The sequence below is a fragment of the Phyllobates terribilis genome, unplaced genomic scaffold (assembly GCF_046119375.1).
Source record: "Phyllobates terribilis strain yellow unplaced genomic scaffold, ASM4611937v1 Scaffold_236__1_contigs__length_3049075, whole genome shotgun sequence".
NCBI classification, from domain to species: domain Eukaryota; kingdom Metazoa; phylum Chordata; class Amphibia; order Anura; family Dendrobatidae; genus Phyllobates; species Phyllobates terribilis.
In genome coordinates, this window is record NW_027362996.1 from 1,370,926 (window position 1) to 1,391,066 (window position 20,141).

The window sequence follows — 20,141 nt, forward strand, 5'->3', positions numbered from 1 at the left end:
GATGACAAGCTCATTTTGGTTCAACTTCAGCAACTGTGCATTGCATTGCCATGTAATGTAATGTAATGCAATGCTATCTATCTAGCTCTCCCTCTATACTTCCTTTTGGATAAACAGACATATTAGGCAAGCATTTTGGAGCTTTCACCTAAATAACTACAGGTGGTGAGATAAGCTGCACAATATAATTGACCTTTCAGTATATTGTTGCACACACACCATCTATTTAGCAAATGCCCTTGTTATCAACAGCAGCCTTTTAAACTCACCTGAGCTAACAGGTATGTGAGCTGGTTACTCTGCTGCGCTTAAAATTTCTTTTTTGGTTTGCTACAATGCCTTTTCTGAAACGTTGTCTCCCTCTGCTGGAACACTGACTTCTTTCATTTAATGCCTGCAGACTATAAAAGAGAAACCAACCCAAAAAGTTTGGTTGATTAGTCTGTGGCATTCTTTTAAACTGTTGCTTATGGCGGTCTCTGTGAGCTTCTCAGTGACATTCAGCCATCCAGGTATCCCGCCTGCAGTAGACGGAATGTGGCAATGGAACGCTGGCTGCGCGTGTCATAATAGGCTCTGAGCCTTTATATACCTGCGCACAGCAGCAGCCACCTTCAGTCTGCTGCTGGACAGCCAGCAGCAGCAGCAGCAGGAGAGGTAATTAATCAGCAACCCTCCTGCTAAGGGTAGACAGCTGCTCGTTCCACCCCCCCCCGCCTTAATTGGTTTTCCTCCCTTCCAACGGTGTTGAGGCGGGTGGGAACAGCCGGGGGTTGAGGGTACTGTGCTAAAAGAGGTGGAGTTATGCAGATCTAAAACGCGTGGATTGCAGCAGCACAAAGCCGAAAAGTGCAGGCATGTGAGGGATCTAGAGGTTGACAGCATGTCTTCTTAACGGGAGTCCAGGTGGCCATCTCCACAAATGGACTTTTCAGAATCCTTGGGTGGCACCGTAGTCGGAAACCAATTCTGGTTATCGCTTCTCGGCCTTTTGGCTAAGATCAAGTGTAGTATCTGTTCTTATCAGTTTAATATCTGATACGTCCCCTATCTGGGGACCATATATTAAATGGATTTTTAGAACAGGGAGATGGAAAAAGAGCTTGCTCTGTCCACTCCACGCATTGACCTGGTATTGCAGTATCTCCAGGACCGGTGCACCCCTTCTTTAATGCAGTTTCTAAAATCAGAAAGAATTGAATTCAATGCTTTTTGTTCATTTTGCTTGTTTGTCGGATTTTGGGATGGACTCTTTGGCTTTGCTTTTCTTCTCCTCATTGGATTTTTCATGTTAAAAGTTGCAGAAGCCAGATGACAAGCTCATTTTGGTTCAACTTCAGCAACTGTGCATTGCATTGCCATGTAATGTGATGCAATGCTATCTTTCTAGCTCTCCCTTTTTACTTCCTTTTGGATAAACAGACATATTAGGCAAGCATTTTGGAGCTTTCACCTAAATAACTACAGGTGGTGAGATAAGCTGCACAATATAATTGACCTTTCAGTATATTGTTGCACACACACCATCTATTTAGCAAATGCCCTTGTTATCAACAGCAGCCTTTTAAACTCACCTGAGCTAACAGGTATGTGAGCTGGTTACTCTGCTGCGCTTAAAATTTCTTTTTTGGTTTGCTACAATGCCTTTTCTGAAACGTTGTCTCCCTCTGCTGGAACACTGACTTCTTTCATTTAATGCCTGCAGACTATAAAAGAGAAACCAACCCAAAAAGTTTGGTTGATTAGTCTGTGGCATTCTTTTAAACTGTTGCTTATGGCGGTCTCTGTGAGCTTCTCAGTGACATTCAGCCATCCAGGTATCCCGCCTGCAGTAGACGGAATGTGGCAATGGAACGCTGGCTGCGCATGTCATAATAGGCTCTGAGCCTTTATATACCTGCGCACAGCAGCAGCCACCTTCAGTCTGCTGCTGGACAGCCAGCAGCAGCAGCAGCAGGAGAGGTAATTAATCAGCAACCCTCCTGCTAAGGGTAGACAGCTGCTCGTTCCACCCCCCCCCCGCCTTAATTGGTTCTCCTCCCTTCCAACGGTGTTGAGGCGGGTGGGAACAGCCGGGGGTTGAGGGTACTGTGCTAAAAGAGGTGGAGTTATGCAGATCTAAAACGCGTGGATTGCAGCAGCAGCAAGCCGAAAAGTGCAGGCATGTTAGGGATCTAGAGGTTGACAGCATGTCTTCTTAACGGGAGTCCAGGTGGCCATCTCCACAAATGGACTTTTCAGAATCCTTGGGTGGCACCGTAGTCGGAAACCAATTCTGGTTATCGCTTCTCGGCCTTTTGGCTAAGATCAAGTGTAGTATCTGTTCTTTTAAGAACACAAGAGCTACGATCTACACTTGACGAGAGCGATCGAACTCGGAAGGAGAAGAGCTTCGGAGCGCAGCTGACATCGGAGAAGGAAGGCGGATATCGGTGGGAGGAAGAAGCTCTAAAGAATCCAGAAGAAGACGAAGACTCGGAGAAGAATCGGGCTGTCCTGTGGAATCTTTGAGTAAGAAAATCATCGAGACAAAGACCTTTCGGGGAATTTGTCCAGAACACGACGGGAGAAGAATCTGCATAGCTCCACCTATTTCGGGAAGAGCTCCAGATCCAGCTCCAAGAAGTAACTGCAGGAGGAAAGCCATGGCAAGCGCTGCGAGGAAGGCCGAAAAGAAGAGCCTGGAGCAGGGGACAGCCAGGAGGGCCCAGCCAGGAGCCGATTCTGACCCCAAGGACTCTGCCTCCACGACTGGCCAGCAGAAGGGACCCCAGAAGCCCCGCCATGAAGCTCCAGCCCTTGAGCCATGGATGCGGCAGACGGTGGCCCTGAAGCTGAAGGAAGTGGATGGGAGGGTGCCGGACATGTCCTCGGACGTGTTCTGCCAGAAGATGCTGCTGGATCGAGGCTTCTCCAGGTCGGACACCCTCAGCATCCAGACCTTCTTGACGGGGATCTTCTTCGTCACCTTCGCCACTGTGAACACCTGCAGGAGGTTCTGGGAAATGGTAAGCGCAAAAGGATCGGATAATTCTTTCTCTGCCTTTACAGGTAGCTGCCCTATCCAGAGGGACGAAAGGAGGATCACGGTCTCCATGCGCAACCCGCACACCCCAGGCCAAGACATCTGTACCTTCCTGAGACGCTTCTGTTTGGTTGTGAAGGAACCCTCTCACATCCTGAATGGACTCGGCTTCTGGACAGGTAAGTGGTCGGTGACTGTTAGACTTCACAGGGACCTGGCGTACTCAGACGGACTTCGGCACCTGCCCCCGACATTCTCCCTGGGCAACTCCTACGGCCTCATCTATTACCCGGACATGCCGCGGAACTGCAGGAGATGCGGCAAGAACGGCCACGAGATGAAGGACTGCAAGGAGGATGCCTGCAGGATTTGTCGAGTGACGGGACACAGCTCGAAGGACTGCCCGAAGAAGACGTCCTGCAACCTGTGTGGGCTGGCGGCTCATCTGTACAAGGATTGCCCCAAGCGTGAGAGATCCTGGGCATCGGTGGTTGCGACGACCCCAGCTCCGGAGGACAAGGCCCCGACGACCAGGCCTGTGAAGGTCAAGGACGCGACGACCAAGGCCCCAGCGGCCAAGGCCGAGACGACCAAGGCCAAAGCGGTCAAGGAGTCGGTGGCCAAAGCCCCAGCGACGGTCCCAGCAGCTCCGAAGCAGAAGAAAAAGTCAAAGGAGGGTAAGAGTTCTGTCACCCCTCTCTCGATCCCTCCCCCTGCCACCCCCGTCCAATCCCCCCCCACCCCGGCCACCCCTGCTGAGGATTCCACTTCCTCTTCCTCCTTCCCCTACTCCTCAGCAGGTGTCCTTTCCCCTGCCCCGGCAGCCACTCTCCCTCCTCAGACCATGGTAGTGGTGGAATTAACCTTTCCTCCACCTGCCGCTATCTATTCCGAGGAGGATTTTCCCCTTCTTGTCTCCCCAGTTCCAACCCGGGGAAAGAGGAAGGTGGAGGACAGCCCTGCTACTGAATCCTCCAAAAAGAAGATTCTGGATTTCGTAGGCGAAAAGGAGGATACCCTCCCTGAGCCAGAAGAGATGGAGCACATGGTTGAGACCCTGGTGGCCGAGCCAGAAGAGGAGGAACTGGTGGTCGCCGAGATCGAGGCCGCGCTGCTTGACCAGATGGAGGAAGAGGGCCTGCTGGTGATCCCGTCACCAGCAGTCAACACCGACGAGGGACCACCCGACCGGAGTGGTAACTAAGGTGTATTGCCTGCGCTAACTTTTTCTTTTTTCCCTACATGATGGCTAATATTAACTTATTTTCCATTAATGTCAGGAGCATCAAGGACAAGTTCAGACGTCAGACTATTTATGCCTTCCTTACTTCCCAGTTGTGTGATGTTTATATGTTGCAGGAATGTTCCCTTCCCTCCTCTAGGTCCTTCAAACATCTGGCCAGGGAGTGGTCCCACGGTCCATCCTACTGGTCCGGTGGGGGTGACTGCAAGTCTGCAGGGGTCGCAATTCTGATCAGGGGGGGCGCATTCACGCTTGAGTCCGTCCAGGAGCTCATCTGCGGCAGGGCTCTTGTTGTAGATGGCAACTGGGCGGGAGAACCTGTCAGGTTCATCAACGTGTATGCGTCCCCACTGAAGAATGAGCGTTTGGAGCTTTTCCAGACCCTGCGGCTTCAGCTTGCCACCACCAGGACCTTAGTGATGGCCGGGGATTTCAACTGCCCCATCGAGGAGGATGGTCGTAGTTCTGGCACATCTGCCAAGTTGGACATCACGTCCAAGCTGCTCATCGAGATGGTAACCGAGGCCTCTCTTCAGGACGTGGTGGGCTCCATGGGGAGAGGCTCCACGAACTATTCGTGGAGCCGACCGGATGGCTCACTCCGCTCCAGGATTGACTTTGTGTTCACCTCTCGGGCAGTCAGGCAGAGTAGGCACTCGATGGTCCCCTGCTTCTTCTCCGACCACAGAGCCATTCACTTACAAGGTGTCCTCGGCGACGGTTTTCCGTCCGGCCCCGGCTCCTGGAAGCTGAATTGTGCTCTGCTGGCTCAGGATGAAGTCGTGGAGGAGCTGAGAGCAGCCTACGCAATGTGGCAGTCCTACAAGGGTAGCTTCCAAACAGTCTCTGATTGGTGGGAATATGTTAAACTTGAGTTTCGCTGTTTCTTTCAGGCCAAGGGTCGACAACAGGCGTGTGAGAAGAGGAGGGACTTCAGAGGGCTGCAGCGCGAGCTGCGGTCGCTGCAGGACCTTCTTCACTGTGGCTGGGACGTGAGGGAGGAGCTGGAGGAGACCAAGAAGAGCCTGAAAAGGCACTTTGAGGAGGAGTCCAAGCGAATCGTCTTCCGTTCCAAAGTGGAGAATCTGGAGAAGGGTGAGAAATGTAACTCATTCTTTTTCAGGAAACTTCATGCCGGTCACACGCCCCTGAACGAGCTGCGAGACGAGAGCGGAAACATGCGACGTGGGAAGGAGGACGTGATGAGGGTCGTCAGCGACTTCTACAGCGAACTCTACTCCCACAAGACTACCGACCCCGACGCTGCTGATAACTTCCTGTCAGGTATCACTAACCATCTTGATCCTGCAGGCACGGCAGCCTTGGACAAACCTCTGATGGTGGGCGAATTGCTCTCTGCCGCTAAATCCTTTAGGACCGGCAGGACCCCGGGCAGTGATGGTCTTCCAGCGGAGCTCTATGTAGCGCTGGGAGACCTCATCTGTCCGGACCTGTTGGACCTGTACGAGGAGATGGTGGTGGAGGGTAGAATGCCTCCATCTTTGAGGGAAGGAATGGTCACGATCCTGTACAAGCGGAAGGGAGAGAGTTGCGACCTGAGGAATTGGCGTCCCATCACTCTGCTCAACGTGGACTACAAGATCCTGGCCAAGACGATGGCGACACGACTTAAGACGGTCATCGGACGGATCATCCACCCGGACCAGACCTGCGGCATCCCTGGACGTCGCATCGCAGACAGCCTCGCTCTCGTGCGGGACACGGTCGAGTACATCAAGGTCCGCCGCGCACACGCGGCCCTGGTCTCCTTGGATCAGGAGAAGGCCTTCGACCGGGTTTCCCACGAGTTCATGGGCCGAGCTCTGCACCGGTTAGGTTTGGGTAACATGTTTTGTTCGTATGTCCGTTTGATGTATTTTGATATCCACAGCTCGGTGTTGGTGAAAGGCTGGAAGACTGACCCCTTCCCTGTCCTCTCTGGGGTCAGACAAGGCTGCCCTCTATCACCTCTTCTTTTTGTTTGTGTTATAGAACTCTTCGCAGAGGCTATCCGGCAGAATGGAGAGATCAGAGGGATCACCGCACCGGGTCCGGGACGACACGAGGTCAAGTGCTCGCTCTACATGGACGACGTCACCGTCTTCTGCGCTGATCGTGGTTCAGTCGACGCCCTCGTCCAGACGTGTGAGAGGTTCGGCCGGGCTTCAGGGGCCAAAGTCAACTGCAGGAAGTCGGAAGCCATGCTCTTCGGGGATTGGCAGCCGGCCTCCTCCGCCCCCTTCCCCTTCAACATTCAACCGGATTTCCTCAAGGTGCTGGGAGTCTGGTTCGGGAAGGAAGGAGCGGCCCTCAAGTCCTGGCAAGAACGCTTGGCCAAGGTGAAGCAACGGATCGGACTCTGGAGCCTCAGACACCTCACTTGTGAGGGTAAGGCACTCGTCCTGCGTAATGAGGTCCTGCCCGTCTTGCAGTACACGGCGCAGGCCTGGCCCCCACACGTCACTGTGTGCAGGGCCATTACCAGGACAGTGTTTCACTTTGTCTGGGGATCCAAGATGGACAGAGTCAGGCGGGCCGTCATGTACAAGGAGCCTCGCAAGGGTGGGAAGGGCGTTCCAGATATCCCCACCCTCCTGCGATCCTCTTTTGTGTGTGATTGTGTCCGCCGGACTTTGCAAGTCAAGAATGGCTCCGCGGGCAGGTCCATGTCTCGCTTCTTCCTGCTTCCTCTTTGGAGGCGACTCGGCTGGGACAAGTGGGACAGCTCCTTCCCCTACAACTGGACGACGCCATGGTTCTATGGAGACGTCGTTCGATTTGTGGGGGAACATCAACTGGAGGGACTCAAGCCCGACTTGTGGAAGCCCAAAACTATCCACAAGCTCATCAGAGCCAAGGATGACGTGGAGAACATCACAGGACTTCACCAGGACACGCTGGAGACTGTGTGGACAAATGTGTCGTCTGACAGGCTGACCAACGGGCACAAGGACTTGTCGTGGATGGCGATTCAGGGCGGACTGCCCGTCCGGTCATTCATGCATGCCCGGAACCTGTGCAAGACCCGGTACTGCCCAAGGTGCCCCTTCGTGGAGGAAACATCTTTGCACACTTTTTGGGACTGCGGATTTGCACAGCGCCTGTTGACTGCCCTTGAGGACGACCTGAGGAACTCTGTCCCCAGGGCGAGCCTATCGCACCATTCTGTGCTTTACGGACACTTCCCTGGGGTTCATACCGTCGGAGCCATCCAGGAGGCTTGGCGCCTTATGAACTGCTTCAAGGATGCCGTTTGGGTCGCCAGGAACCGGCTCATCTTGAGGAGGGAGAGGATGTCCATCCAGGACTGCCGCAGGCTGATCCACAGCCTGCTCAGAGACTATTCCATCGTGGACGGTCCGGAGGACGAGGATGAGGACTAAACCCCTCCTCCCCCTCTCCCCTTATGTGTCTTGTCTTTTAATAAAGCTTCGGGCCTGTGATTTTCCCCTCCCCATCCCCTTTTTCCCAATCCCCATCCCTTATCACGGTTCGTCGTACTGTATTGATTGACATGCTTTTTCTTTCATATTGAGTGTTTTGTGTAGCATAGGGGTGTGATGTGTCTAGTTAGTGCGTCGTATCCTCATGCTATGTAAATGTGATGTAGAATTATGTGTGTACTGGGCTGCGGCACTGTACACTGTCTGTTAACTTATTTTTTGTGCTAATAAAAGATATATTCAATCAAAAAAATCTGTTCTTATCAGTTTAATATCTGATACGTCCCCTATCTGGGGACCATATATTAAATGGATTTTTAGAACAGGGAGATGGAAAAAGAGCTTGCTCTGTCCACTCCACGCATTGACCTGGTATTGCAGTATCTCCAGGACCGGTGCACCCCTTCTTTAATGCAGTTTCTAAAATCAGAAAGAATTGAATTCAATGCTTTTTGTTCATTTTGCTTGTTTGTCGGATTTTGGGATGGACTCTTTGGCTTTGCTTTTCTTCTCCTCATTGGATTTTTCATGTTAAAAGTTGCAGAAGCCAGATGACAAGCTCATTTTGGTTCAACTTCAGCAACTGTGCATTGCATTGCCATGTAATGTAATGTAATGCAATGCTATCTATCTAGCTCTCCCTCTATACTTCCTTTTGGATAAACAGACATATTAGGCAAGCATTTTGGAGCTTTCACCTAAATAACTACAGGTGGTGAGATAAGCTGCACAATATAATTGACCTTTCAGTATATTGTTGCACACACACCATCTATTTAGCAAATGCCCTTGTTATCAACAGCAGCCTTTTAAACTCACCTGAGCTAACAGGTATGTGAGCTGGTTACTCTGCTGCGCTTAAAATTTCTTTTTTGGTTTGCTACAATGCCTTTTCTGAAACGTTGTCTCCCTCTGCTGGAACACTGACTTCTTTCATTTAATGCCTGCAGACTATAAAAGAGAAACCAACCCAAAAAGTTTGGTTGATTAGTCTGTGGCATTCTTTTAAACTGTTGCTTATGGCGGTCTCTGTGAGCTTCTCAGTGACATTCAGCCATCCAGGTATCCCGCCTGCAGTAGACGGAATGTGGCAATGGAACGCTGGCTGCGCGTGTCATAATAGGCTCTGAGCCTTTATATACCTGCGCACAGCAGCAGCCACCTTCAGTCTGCTGCTGGACAGCCAGCAGCAGCAGCAGCAGGAGAGGTAATTAATCAGCAACCCTCCTGCTAAGGGTAGACAGCTGCTCGTTCCACCCCCCCCCCCCCCCCGCCTTAATTGGTTCTCCTCCCTTCCAACGGTGTTGAGGCGGGTGGGAACAGCCGGGGGTTGAGGGTACTGTGCTAAAAGAGGTGGAGTTATGCAGATCTAAAACGCGTGGATTGCAGCAGCAGCAAGCCGAAAAGTGCAGGCATGTGAGGGATCTAGAGGTTGACAGCATGTCTTCTTAACGGGAGTCCAGGTGGCCATCTCCACAAATGGACTTTTCAGAATCCTTGGGTGGCACCGTAGTCGGAAACCAATTCTGGTTATCGCTTCTCGGCCTTTTGGCTAAGATCAAGTGTAGTATCTGTTCTTATCAGTTTAATATCTGATACGTCCCCTATCTGGGGACCATATATTAAATGGATTTTTAGAACAGGGAGATGGAAAAAGAGCTTGCTCTGTCCACTCCACGCATTGACCTGGTATTGCAGTATCTCCAGGACCGGTGCACCCCTTCTTTAATGCAGTTTCTAAAATCAGAAAGAATTGAATTCAATGCTTTTTGTTCATTTTGCTTGTTTGTCGGATTTTGGGATGGACTCTTTGGCTTTGCTTTTCTTCTCCTCATTGGATTTTTCATGTTAAAAGTTGCAGAAGCCAGATGACAAGCTCATTTTGGTTCAACTTCAGCAACTGTGCATTGCATTGCCATGTAATGTAATGTAATGCAATGCTATCTATCTAGCTCTCCCTCTATACTTCCTTTCGGATAAACAGACATATTAGGCAAGCGTTTTGGAGCTTTCACCTAAATAACTACAGGTGGTGAGATAAGCTGCACAATATAATTGACCTTTCAGTATATTGTTGCACACACACCATCTATTTAGCAAATGCCCTTGTTATCAACAGCAGCCTTTTAAACTCACCTGAGCTAACAGGTATGTGAGCTGGTTACTCTGCTGCGCTTAAAATTTCTTTTTTGGTTTGCTACAATGCCTTTTCTGAAACGTTGTCTCCCTCTGCTGGAACACTGACTTCTTTCATTTAATGCCTGCAGACTATAAAAGAGAAACCAACCCAAAAAGTTTGGTTGATTAGTCTGTGGCATTCTTTTAAACTGTTGCTTATGGCGGTCTCTGTGAGCTTCTCAGTGACATTCAGCCATCCAGGTATCCCGCCTGCAGTAGACGGAATGTGGCAATGGAACGCTGGCTGCGCGTGTCATAATAGGCTCTGAGCCTTTATATACCTGCGCACAGCAGCAGCCACCTTCAGTCTGCTGCTGGACAGCCAGCAGCAGCAGCAGCAGGAGAGGTAATTAATCAGCAACCCTCCTGCTAAGGGTAGACAGCTGCTCGTTCCACCCCCCCCCCCGCCTTAATTGGTTCTCCTCCCTTCCAACGGTGTTGAGGCGGGTGGGAACAGCCGGGGGTTGAGGGTACTGTGCTAAAAGAGGTGGAGTTATGCAGATCTAAAACGCGTGGATTGCAGCAGCAGCAAGCCGAAAAGTGCAGGCATGTGAGGGATCTAGAGGTTGACAGCATGTCTTCTTAACGGGAGTCCAGGTGGCCATCTCCACAAATGGACTTTTCAGAATCCTTGGGTGGCACCGTAGTCGGAAACCAATTCTGGTTATCGCTTCTCGGCCTTTTGGCTAAGATCAAGTGTAGTATCTGTTCTTTTAAGAACACAAGAGCTACGATCTACACTTGACGAGAGCGATCGAACTCGGAAGGAGAAGAGCTTCGGAGCGCAGCTGACATCGGAGAAGGAAGGCGGATATCGGTGGGAGGAAGAAGCTCTAAAGAATCCAGAAGAAGACGAAGACTCGGAGAAGAATCGGGCTGTCCTGTGGAATCTTTGAGTAAGAAAATCATCGAGACAAAGACCTTTCGGGGAATTTGTCCAGAACACGACGGGAGAAGAATCTGCATAGCTCCACCCATTTCGGGAAGAGCTCCAGATCCAGCTCCAAGAAGTAACTGCAGGAGGAAAGCCATGGCAAGCGCTGCGAGGAAGGCCGAAAAGAAGAGCCTGGAGCAGGGGACAGCCAGGAGGGCCCAGCCAGGAGCCGATTCTGACCCCAAGGACTCTGCCTCCACGACTGGCCAGCAGAAGGGACCCCAGAAGCCCCGCCACGAAGCTCCAGCCCTGGAGCCATGGATGCGGCAGACGGTGGCCCTGAAGCTGAAGGAAGTGGATGGGAGGGTGCCGGACATGTCCTCGGACGTGTTCTGCCAGAAGATGCTGCTAGATCGAGGCTTCTCCAGGTCGGACACCCTCAGCATCCAGACCTTCTTGACGGGGATCTTCTTCGTCACCTTCGCCACTGTGAACACCTGCAGGAGGTTCTGGGAAATGGTAAGCGCAAAAGGATCGGATAATTCTTTCTCTGCCTTTACAGGTAGCTGCCCTATCCAGAGGGACGAAAGGAGGATCACGGTCTCCATGCGCAACCCGCACACCCCAGGCCAAGACATCTGTACCTTCCTGAGACGCTTCTGTTTGGTTGTGAAGGAACCCTCTCACATCCTGAATGGACTCGGCTTCTGGACAGGTAAGTGGTCGGTGACTGTTAGACTTCACAGGGACCTGGCGTACTCAGACGGACTTCGGCACCTGCCCCCGACATTCTCCCTGGGCAACTCCTACGGCCTCATCTATTACCCGGACATGCCGCGGAACTGCAGGAGATGCGGCAAGAACGGCCACGAGATGAAGGACTGCAAGGAGGATGCCTGCAGGATTTGTCGAGTGACGGGACACAGCTCGAAGGACTGCCCGAAGAAGACGTCCTGCAACCTGTGTGGGCTGGCGGCTCATCTGTACAAGGATTGCCCCAAGCGTGAGAGATCCTGGGCATCGGTGGTTGCGACGACCCCAGCTCCGGAGGACAACGCCCCGACAACCAGGCCTGTGAAGGTCAAGGACGCGACGACCAAGGCCCCAGCGGCCAAGGCCGAGACGACCAAGGCCAAAGCGGTCAAGGAGTCGGTGGCCAAAGCCCCAGCGACGGTCCCAGCAGCTCCGAAGCAGAAGAAAAAGTCAAAGGAGGGTAAGAGTTCTGTCACCCCTCTCTCGATCCCTCCCCCTGCCACCCCCGTCCAATCCCCCCCCACCCCGGCCACCCCTGCTGAGGATTCCACTTCCTCTTCCTCCTTCCCCTACTCCTCAGCAGGTGTCCTTTCCCCTGCCCCGGCAGCCACTCTCCCTCCTCAGACCATGGTAGTGGTGGAATTAACCTTTCCTCCACCTGCCGCTATCTATTCCGAGGAGGATTTTCCCCTTCTTGTCTCCCCAGTTCCAACCCGGGGAAAGAGGAAGGTGGAGGACAGCCCTGCTACTGAATCCTCCAAAAAGAAGATTCTGGATTTCGTAGGCGAAAAGGAGGATACCCTCCCTGAGCCAGAAGAGATGGAGCACATGGTTGAGACCCTGGTGGCCGAGCCAGAAGAGGAGGAACTGGTGGTCGCCGAGATCGAGGCCGCGCTGCTTGACCAGATGGAGGAAGAGGGCCTGCTGGTGATCCCGTCACCAGCAGTCAACACCGACGAGGGACCACCCGACCGGAGTGGTAACTAAGGTGTATTGCCTGCGCTAACTTTTTCTTTTTTCCCTACATGATGGCTAATATTAACTTATTTTCCATTAATGTCAGGAGCATCAAGGACAAGTTCAGACGTCAGACTATTTATGCCTTCCTTACTTCCCAGTTGTGTGATGTTTATATGTTGCAGGAATGTTCCCTTCCCTCCTCTAGGTCCTTCAAACATCTGGCCAGGGAGTGGTCCCACGGTCCATCCTACTGGTCCGGTGGGGGTGACTGCAAGTCTGCAGGGGTCGCAATTCTGATCAGGGGGGGCGCATTCACGCTTGAGTCCGTCCAGGAGCTCATCTGCGGCAGGGCTCTTGTTGTAGATGGCAACTGGGCGGGAGAACCTGTCAGGTTCATCAACGTGTATGCGTCCCCACTGAAGAATGAGCGTTTGGAGCTTTTCCAGACCCTGCGGCTTCAGCTTGCCACCACCAGGACCTTAGTGATGGCCGGGGATTTCAACTGCCCCATCGAGGAGGATGGTCGTAGTTCTGGCACATCTGCCAAGTTGGACATCACGTCCAAGCTGCTCATCGAGATGGTAACCGAGGCCTCTCTTCAGGACGTGGTGGGCTCCATGGGGAGAGGCTCCACGAACTATTCGTGGAGCCGACCGGATGGCTCACTCCGCTCCAGGATTGACTTTGTGTTCACCTCTCGGGCAGTCAGGCAGAGTAGGCACTCGATGGTCCCCTGCTTCTTCTCCGACCACAGAGCCATTCACTTACAAGGTGTCCTCGGCGACGGTTTTCCGTCCGGTCCCGGCTCCTGGAAGCTGAATTGTGCTCTGCTGGCTCAGGATGAAGTCGTGGAGGAGCTGAGAGCAGCCTACGCAATGTGGCAGTCCTACAAGGGTAGCTTCCAAACAGTCTCTGATTGGTGGGAATATGTTAAACTTGAGTTTCGCTGTTTCTTTCAGGCCAAGGGTCGACAACAGGCGTGTGAGAAGAGGAGGGACTTCAGAGGGCTGCAGCGCGAGCTGCGGTCGCTGCAGGACTTTCTTCACTGTGGCTGGGACGTGAGGGAGGAGCTGGAGGAGACCAAGAAGAGCCTGAAAAGGCACTTTGAGGAGGAGTCCAAGCGAATCGTCTTCCGTTCCAAAGTGGAGAATCTGGAGAAGGGTGAGAAATGTAACTCATTCTTTTTCAGGAAACTTCATGCCGGTCACACGCCCCTGAACGAGCTGCGAGACGAGAGCGGAAACATGCGACGTGGGAAGGAGGACGTGATGAGGGTCGTCAGCGACTTCTACAGCGAACTCTACTCCCACAAGACTACCGACCCCGACGCTGCTGATAACTTCCTGTCAGGTATCACTAACCATCTTGATCCTGCAGGCACGGCAGCCTTGGACAAACCTCTGATGGTGGGCGAATTGCTCTCTGCCGCTAAATCCTTTAGGACCGGCAGGACCCCGGGCAGTGATGGTCTTCCAGCGGAGCTCTATGTAGCGCTGGGAGACCTCATCTGTCCGGACCTGTTGGACCTGTACGAGGAGATGGTGGTGGAGGGTAGAATGCCTCCATCTTTGAGGGAAGGAATGGTCACGATCCTGTACAAGCGGAAGGGAGAGAGTTGCGACCTGAGGAATTGGCGTCCCATCACTCTGCTCAACGTGGACTACAAGATCCTGGCCAAGACGATGGCGACACGACTTAAGACGGTCATCGGACGGATCATCCACCCGGACCAGACCTGCGGCATCCCTGGACGTCGCATCGCAGACAGCCTCGCTCTCGTGCGGGACACGGTCGAGTACATCAAGGTCCGCCGCGCACACGCGGCCCTGGTCTCCTTGGATCAGGAGAAGGCCTTCGACCGGGTTTCCCACGAGTTCATGGGCCGAGCTCTGCACCGGTTAGGTTTGGGTAACATGTTTTGTTCGTATGTCCGTTTGATGTATTTTGATATCCACAGCTCGGTGTTGGTGAAAGGCTGGAAGACTGACCCCTTCCCTGTCCTCTCTGGGGTCAGACAAGGCTGCCCTCTATCACCTCTTCTTTTTGTTTGTGTTATAGAACTCTTCGCAGAGGCTATCCGGCAGAATGGAGAGATCAGAGGGATCACCGCACCGGGTCCGGGACGACACGAGGTCAAGTGCTCGCTCTACATGGACGACGTCACCGTCTTCTGCGCTGATCGTGGTTCAGTCGACGCCCTCGTCCAGACGTGTGAGAGGTTCGGCCGGGCTTCAGGGGCCAAAGTCAACTGCAGGAAGTCGGAAGCCATGCTCTTCGGGGATTGGCAGCCGGCCTCCTCCGCCCCCTTCCCCTTCAACATTCAACCGGATTTCCTCAAGGTGCTGGGAGTCTGGTTCGGGAAGGAAGGAGCGGCCCTCAAGTCCTGGCAAGAACGCTTGGCCAAGGTGAAGCAACGGATCGGACTCTGGAGCCTCAGACACCTCACTTGTGAGGGTAAGGCACTCGTCCTGCGTAATGAGGTCCTGCCCGTCTTGCAGTACACGGCGCAGGCCTGGCCCCCACACGTCACTGTGTGCAGGGCCATTACCAGGACAGTGTTTCACTTTGTCTGGGGATCCAAGATGGACAGAGTCAGGCGGGCCGTCATGTACAAGGAGCCTCGCAAGGGTGGGAAGGGCGTTCCAGATATCCCCACCCTCCTGCGATCCTCTTTTGTGTGTGATTGTGTCCGCCGGACTTTGCAAGTCAAGAATGGCTCCGCGGGCAGGTCCATGTTTCGCTTCTTCCTGCTTCCTCTTTGGAGGCGACTCGGCTGGGACAAGTGGGACAGCTCCTTCCCCTACAACTGGACGACGCCATGGTTCTATGGAGACGTCGTTCGATTTGTGGGGGAACATCAACTGGAGGGACTCAAGCCCGACTTGTGGAAGCCCAAAACTATCCACAAGCTCATCAGAGCCAAGGATGACGTGGAGAACATCACAGGACTTCACCAGGACACGCTGGAGACTGTGTGGACAAATGTGTCGTCTGACAGGCTGACCAACGGGCACAAGGACTTGTCGTGGATGGCGATTCAGGGCGGACTGCCCGTCCGGTCATTCATGCATGCCCGGAACCTGTGCAAGACCCGGTACTGCCCAAGGTGCCCCTTCGTGGAGGAAACATCTTTGCACACTTTTTGGGACTGCGGATTTGCACAGCGCCTGTTGACTGCCCTTGAGGACGACCTGAGGAACTCTGTCCCCAGGGCGAGCCTATCGCACCATTCTGTGCTTTACGGACTCTTCCCTGGGGTTCATACCGTCGGAGCCATCCAGGAGGCTTGGCGCCTTATGAACTGCTTCAAGGATGCCGTTTGGGTCGCCAGGAACCGGCTCATCTTGAGGAGGGAGAGGATGTCCATCCAGGACTGCCGCAGGCTGATCCACAGCCTGCTCAGAGACTATTCCATCGTGGACGGTCCGGAGGACGAGGATGAGGACTAAACCCCTCCTCCCCCTCTCCCCTTATGTGTCTTGTCTTTTAATAAAGCTTCGGGCCTGTGATTTTCCCCTCCCCATCCCCTTTTTCCCAATCCCCATCCCTTATCACGGTTCGTCGTACTGTATTGATTGACATGCTTTTTCTTTCATATTGAGTGTTTTGTGTAGCATAGGGGTGTGATGTGTCTAGTTAGTGCGTCGTATCCTCATGCTATGTAAATGTGATGTAGAATTCTGTGTGTACTGGGCTGCGGCACTGTACACTGTCTGTTAACTTATTTTTTGTGCTAATAAAAGATATATTCAATCAAAAAAATCTGTTCTTATCAGTTTAATATCTGATACGTCCCCTATCTGGGGACCATATATTAAATGGATTTTTAGAACAGGGAGATGGAAAAAGAGCTTGCTCTGTCCACTCCACGCATTGACCTGGTATTGCAGTATCTCCAGGACCGGTGCACCCCTTCTTTAATGCAGTTTCTAAAATCAGAAAGAATTGAATTCAATGCTTTTTGTTCATTTTGCTTGTTTGTCGGATTTTGGGATGGACTCTTTGGCTTTGCTTTTCTTCTCCTCATTGGATTTTTCATGTTAAAAGTTGCAGAAGCCAGATGACAAGCTCATTTTGGTTCAACTTCAGCAACTGTGCATTGCATTGCCATGTAATGTAATGTAATGCAATGCTATCTATCTAGCTCTCCCTCTATACTTCCTTTTGGATAAACAGACATATTAGGCAAGCATTTTGGAGCTTTCACCTAAATAACTACAGGTGGTGAGATAAGCTGCACAATATAATTGACCTTTCAGTATATTGTTGCACACACACCATCTATTTAGCAAATGCCCTTGTTATCAACAGCAGCCTTTTAAACTCACCTGAGCTAACAGGTATGTGAGCTGGTTACTCTGCTGCGCTTAAAATTTCTTTTTTGGTTTGCTACAATGCCTTTTCTGAAACGTTGTCTCCCTCTGCTGGAACACTGACTTCTTTCATTTAATGCCTGCAGACTATAAAAGAGAAACCAACCCAAAAAGTTTGGTTGATTAGTCTGTGGCATTCTTTTAAACTGTTGCTTATGGCGGTCTCTGTGAGCTTCTCAGTGACATTCAGCCATCCAGGTATCCCGCCTGCAGTAGACGGAATGTGGCAATGGAACGCTGGCTGCGCGTGTCATAATAGGCTCTGAGCCTTTATATACCTGCGCACAGCAGCAGCCACCTTCAGTCTGCTGCTGGACAGCCAGCAGCAGCAGCAGCAGGAGAGGTAATTAATCAGCAACCCTCCTGCTAAGGGTAGACAGCTGCTCGTTCCACCCCACCCCCCCGCCTTAATTGGTTCTCCTCCCTTCCAACGGTGTTGAGGCGGGTGGGAACAGCCGGGGGTTGAGGGTACTGTGCTAAAAGAGGTGGAGTTATGCAGATCTAAAACGCGTGGATTGCAGCAGCAGCAAGCCGAAAAGTGCAGGCATGTGAGGGATCTAGAGGTTGACAGCATGTCTTCTTAACGGGAGTCCAGGTGGCCATCTCCACAAATGGACTTTTCAGAATCCTTGGGTGGCACCGTAGTCGGAAACCAATTCTGGTTATCGCTTCTCGGCCTTTTGGCTAAGATCAAGTGTAGTATCTGTTCTTATCAGTTTAATATCTGATACGTCCCCTATCTGGGGACCATATATTAAATGGATTTTTAGAACAGGGAGATGGAAAAAGAGCTTGCTCTGTCCACTCCACGCATTGACCTGGTATTGCAGTATCTCCAGGACCGGTGCACCCCTTCTTTAATGCAGTTTCTAAAATCAGAAAGAATTGAATTCAATGCTTTTTGTTCATTTTGCTTGTTTGTCGGATTTTGGGATGGACTCTTTGGCTTTGCTTTTCTTCTCCTCATTGGATTTTTCATGTTAAAAGTTGCAGAAGCCAGATGACAAGCTCATTTTGGTTCAACTTCAGCAACTGTGCATTGCATTGCCATGTAATGTAATGTAATGCAATGCTATCTATCTAGCTCTCCCTCTATACTTCCTTTCGGATAAACAGACATATTAGGCAAGCGTTTTGGAGCTTTCACCTAAATAACTACAGGTGGTGAGATAAGCTGCACAATATAATTGACCTTTCAGTATATTGTTGCACACACACCATCTATTTAGCAAATGCCCTTGTTATCAACAGCAGCCTTTTAAACTCACCTGAGCTAACAGGTATGTGAGCTGGTTACTCTGCTGCGCTTAAAATTTCTTTTTTGGTTTGCTACAATGCCTTTTCTGAAACGTTGTCTCCCTCTGCTGGAACACTGACTTCTTTCATTTAATGCCTGCAGACTATAAAAGAGAAACCAACCCAAAAAGTTTGGTTGATTAGTCTGTGGCATTCTTTTAAACTGTTGCTTATGGCGGTCTCTGTGAGCTTCTCAGTGACATTCAGCCATCCAGGTATCCCGCCTGCAGTAGACGGAATGTGGCAATGGAACGCTGGCTGCGCGTGTCATAATAGGCTCTGAGCCTTTATATACCTGCGCACAGCAGCAGCCACCTTCAGTCTGCTGCTGGACAGCCAGCAGCAGCAGCAGCAGGAGAGGTAATTAATCAGCAACCCTCCTGCTAAGGGTAGACAGCTGCTCGTTCCACCCCCCCCCCGCCTTAATTGGTTCTCCTCCCTTCCAACGGTGTTGAGGCGGGTGGGAACAGCCGGGGGTTGAGGGTACTGTGCTAAAAGAGGTGGAGTTATGCAGATCTAAAACGCGTGGATTGCAGCAGCAGCAAGCCGAAAAGTGCAGGCATGTGAGGGATCTAGAGGTTGACAGCATGTCTTCTTAACGGGAGTCCAGGTGGCCATCTCCACAAATGGACTTTTCAGAATCCTTGGGTGGCACCGTAGTCGGAAACCAATTCTGGTTATCGCTTCTCGGCCTTTTGGCTAAGATCAAGTGTAGTATCTGTTCTTTTAAGAACACAAGAGCTACGATCTACACTTGACGAGAGCGATCGAACTCGGAAGGAGAAGAGCTTCGGAGCGCAGCTGACATCGGAGAAGGAAGGCGGATATCGGTGGGAGGAAGAAGCTCTAAAGAATCCAGAAGAAGACGAAGACTCGGAGAAGAATCGTGCTGTCCTGTGGAATCTTTGAGTAAGAAAATCATCGAGACAAAGACCTTTCGGGGAATTTGTCCAGAACACGACGGGAGAAGAATCTGCATAGCTCCACCCATTTCGGGAAGAGCTCCAGATCCAGCTCCAAGAAGTAACTGCAGGAGGAAAGCCATGGCAAGCGCTGCGAGGAAGGCCGAAAAGAAGAGCCTGGAGCAGGGGACAGCCAGGAGGGCCCAGCCAGGAGCCGATTCTGACCCCAAGGACTCTGCCTCCACGACTGGCCAGCAGAAGGGACCCCAGAAGCCCCGCCACGAAGCTCCAGCCCTGGAGCCATGGATGCGGCAGACGGTGGCCCTGAAGCTGAAGGAAGTGGATGGGAGGGTGCCGGACATGTCCTCGGACGTGTTCTGCCAGAAGATGCTGCTGGATCGAGGCTTCTCCAGGTCGGACACCCTCAGCATCCAGACCTTCTTGACGGGGATCTTCTTCGTCACCTTCGCCACTGTGAACACCTGCAGGAGGTTCTGGGAAATGGTAAGCGCAAAAGGATCGGATAATTCTTTCTCTGCCTTTACAGGTAGCTGCCCTATCCAGAGGGACGAAAGGAGGATCACGGTCTCCATGCGCAACCCGCACACCCCAGGCCAAGACATCTGTACCTTCCTGAGACGCTTCTGTTTGGTTGTGAAGGAACCCTCTCACATCCTGAATGGACTCGGCTTCTGGACAGGTAAGTGGTCGGTGACTGTTAGACTTCACAGGGACCTGGCGTACTCAGACGGACTTCGGCACCTGCCCCCGACATTCTCCCTGGGCAACTCCTACGGCCTCATCTATTACCCGGACATGCCGCGGAACTGCAGGAGATGCGGCAAGAACGGCCACGAGATGAAGGACTGCAAGGAGGATGCCTGCAGGATTTGTCGAGTGACGGGACACAGCTCGAAGGACTGCCCGAAGAAGACGTCCTGCAACCTGTGTGGGCTGGCGGCTCATCTGTACAAGGATTGCCCCAAGCGTGAGAGATCCTGGGCATCGGTGGTTGCGACGACCCCAGCTCCGGAGGACAAGGCCCCGACGACCAGGCCTGTGAAGGTCAAGGACGCGACGACCAAGGCCCCAGC

At 52.1% G+C, this 20,141-nt stretch overlaps 5 non-coding genes and 3 pseudogenes across 5 annotated transcripts; all 8 read left to right on the top strand.

The window, feature by feature from the left end:
- The first annotated feature begins 975 nt into the window (after positions 1–975).
- Positions 976–1,166, top strand: LOC141215441 (U2 spliceosomal RNA). Its single transcript, XR_012284507.1, has one exon. It is a non-coding gene; the product is annotated as a U2 spliceosomal RNA (small nuclear RNA).
- Positions 1,167–2,281: 1,115 nt separating this feature from the next.
- On the top strand, positions 2,282–2,359 carry LOC141216891 (U2 spliceosomal RNA; annotated as a pseudogene).
- Positions 2,360–7,923: 5,564 nt separating this feature from the next.
- Positions 7,924–8,117, top strand: LOC141216738 (U2 spliceosomal RNA). Its single transcript, XR_012285757.1, has one exon. It is a non-coding gene; the product is annotated as a U2 spliceosomal RNA (small nuclear RNA).
- A 1,126-nt stretch (positions 8,118–9,243) lies between these two features.
- LOC141215443 (U2 spliceosomal RNA) lies at positions 9,244–9,434 on the top strand. Its single transcript, XR_012284510.1, has one exon. It is a non-coding gene; the product is annotated as a U2 spliceosomal RNA (small nuclear RNA).
- Positions 9,435–10,555: 1,121 nt separating this feature from the next.
- LOC141216892 (U2 spliceosomal RNA) lies at positions 10,556–10,633 on the top strand (annotated as a pseudogene).
- Positions 10,634–16,197: 5,564 nt separating this feature from the next.
- Positions 16,198–16,391, top strand: LOC141216739 (U2 spliceosomal RNA). The gene has a single exon (XR_012285758.1). It is a non-coding gene; the product is annotated as a U2 spliceosomal RNA (small nuclear RNA).
- A 1,122-nt stretch (positions 16,392–17,513) lies between these two features.
- Positions 17,514–17,704, top strand: LOC141215444 (U2 spliceosomal RNA). Its single transcript, XR_012284511.1, has one exon. It is a non-coding gene; the product is annotated as a U2 spliceosomal RNA (small nuclear RNA).
- Positions 17,705–18,824: 1,120 nt separating this feature from the next.
- Positions 18,825–18,902, top strand: LOC141216893 (U2 spliceosomal RNA; annotated as a pseudogene).
- The last annotated feature ends 1,239 nt before the right edge of the window (positions 18,903–20,141 follow it).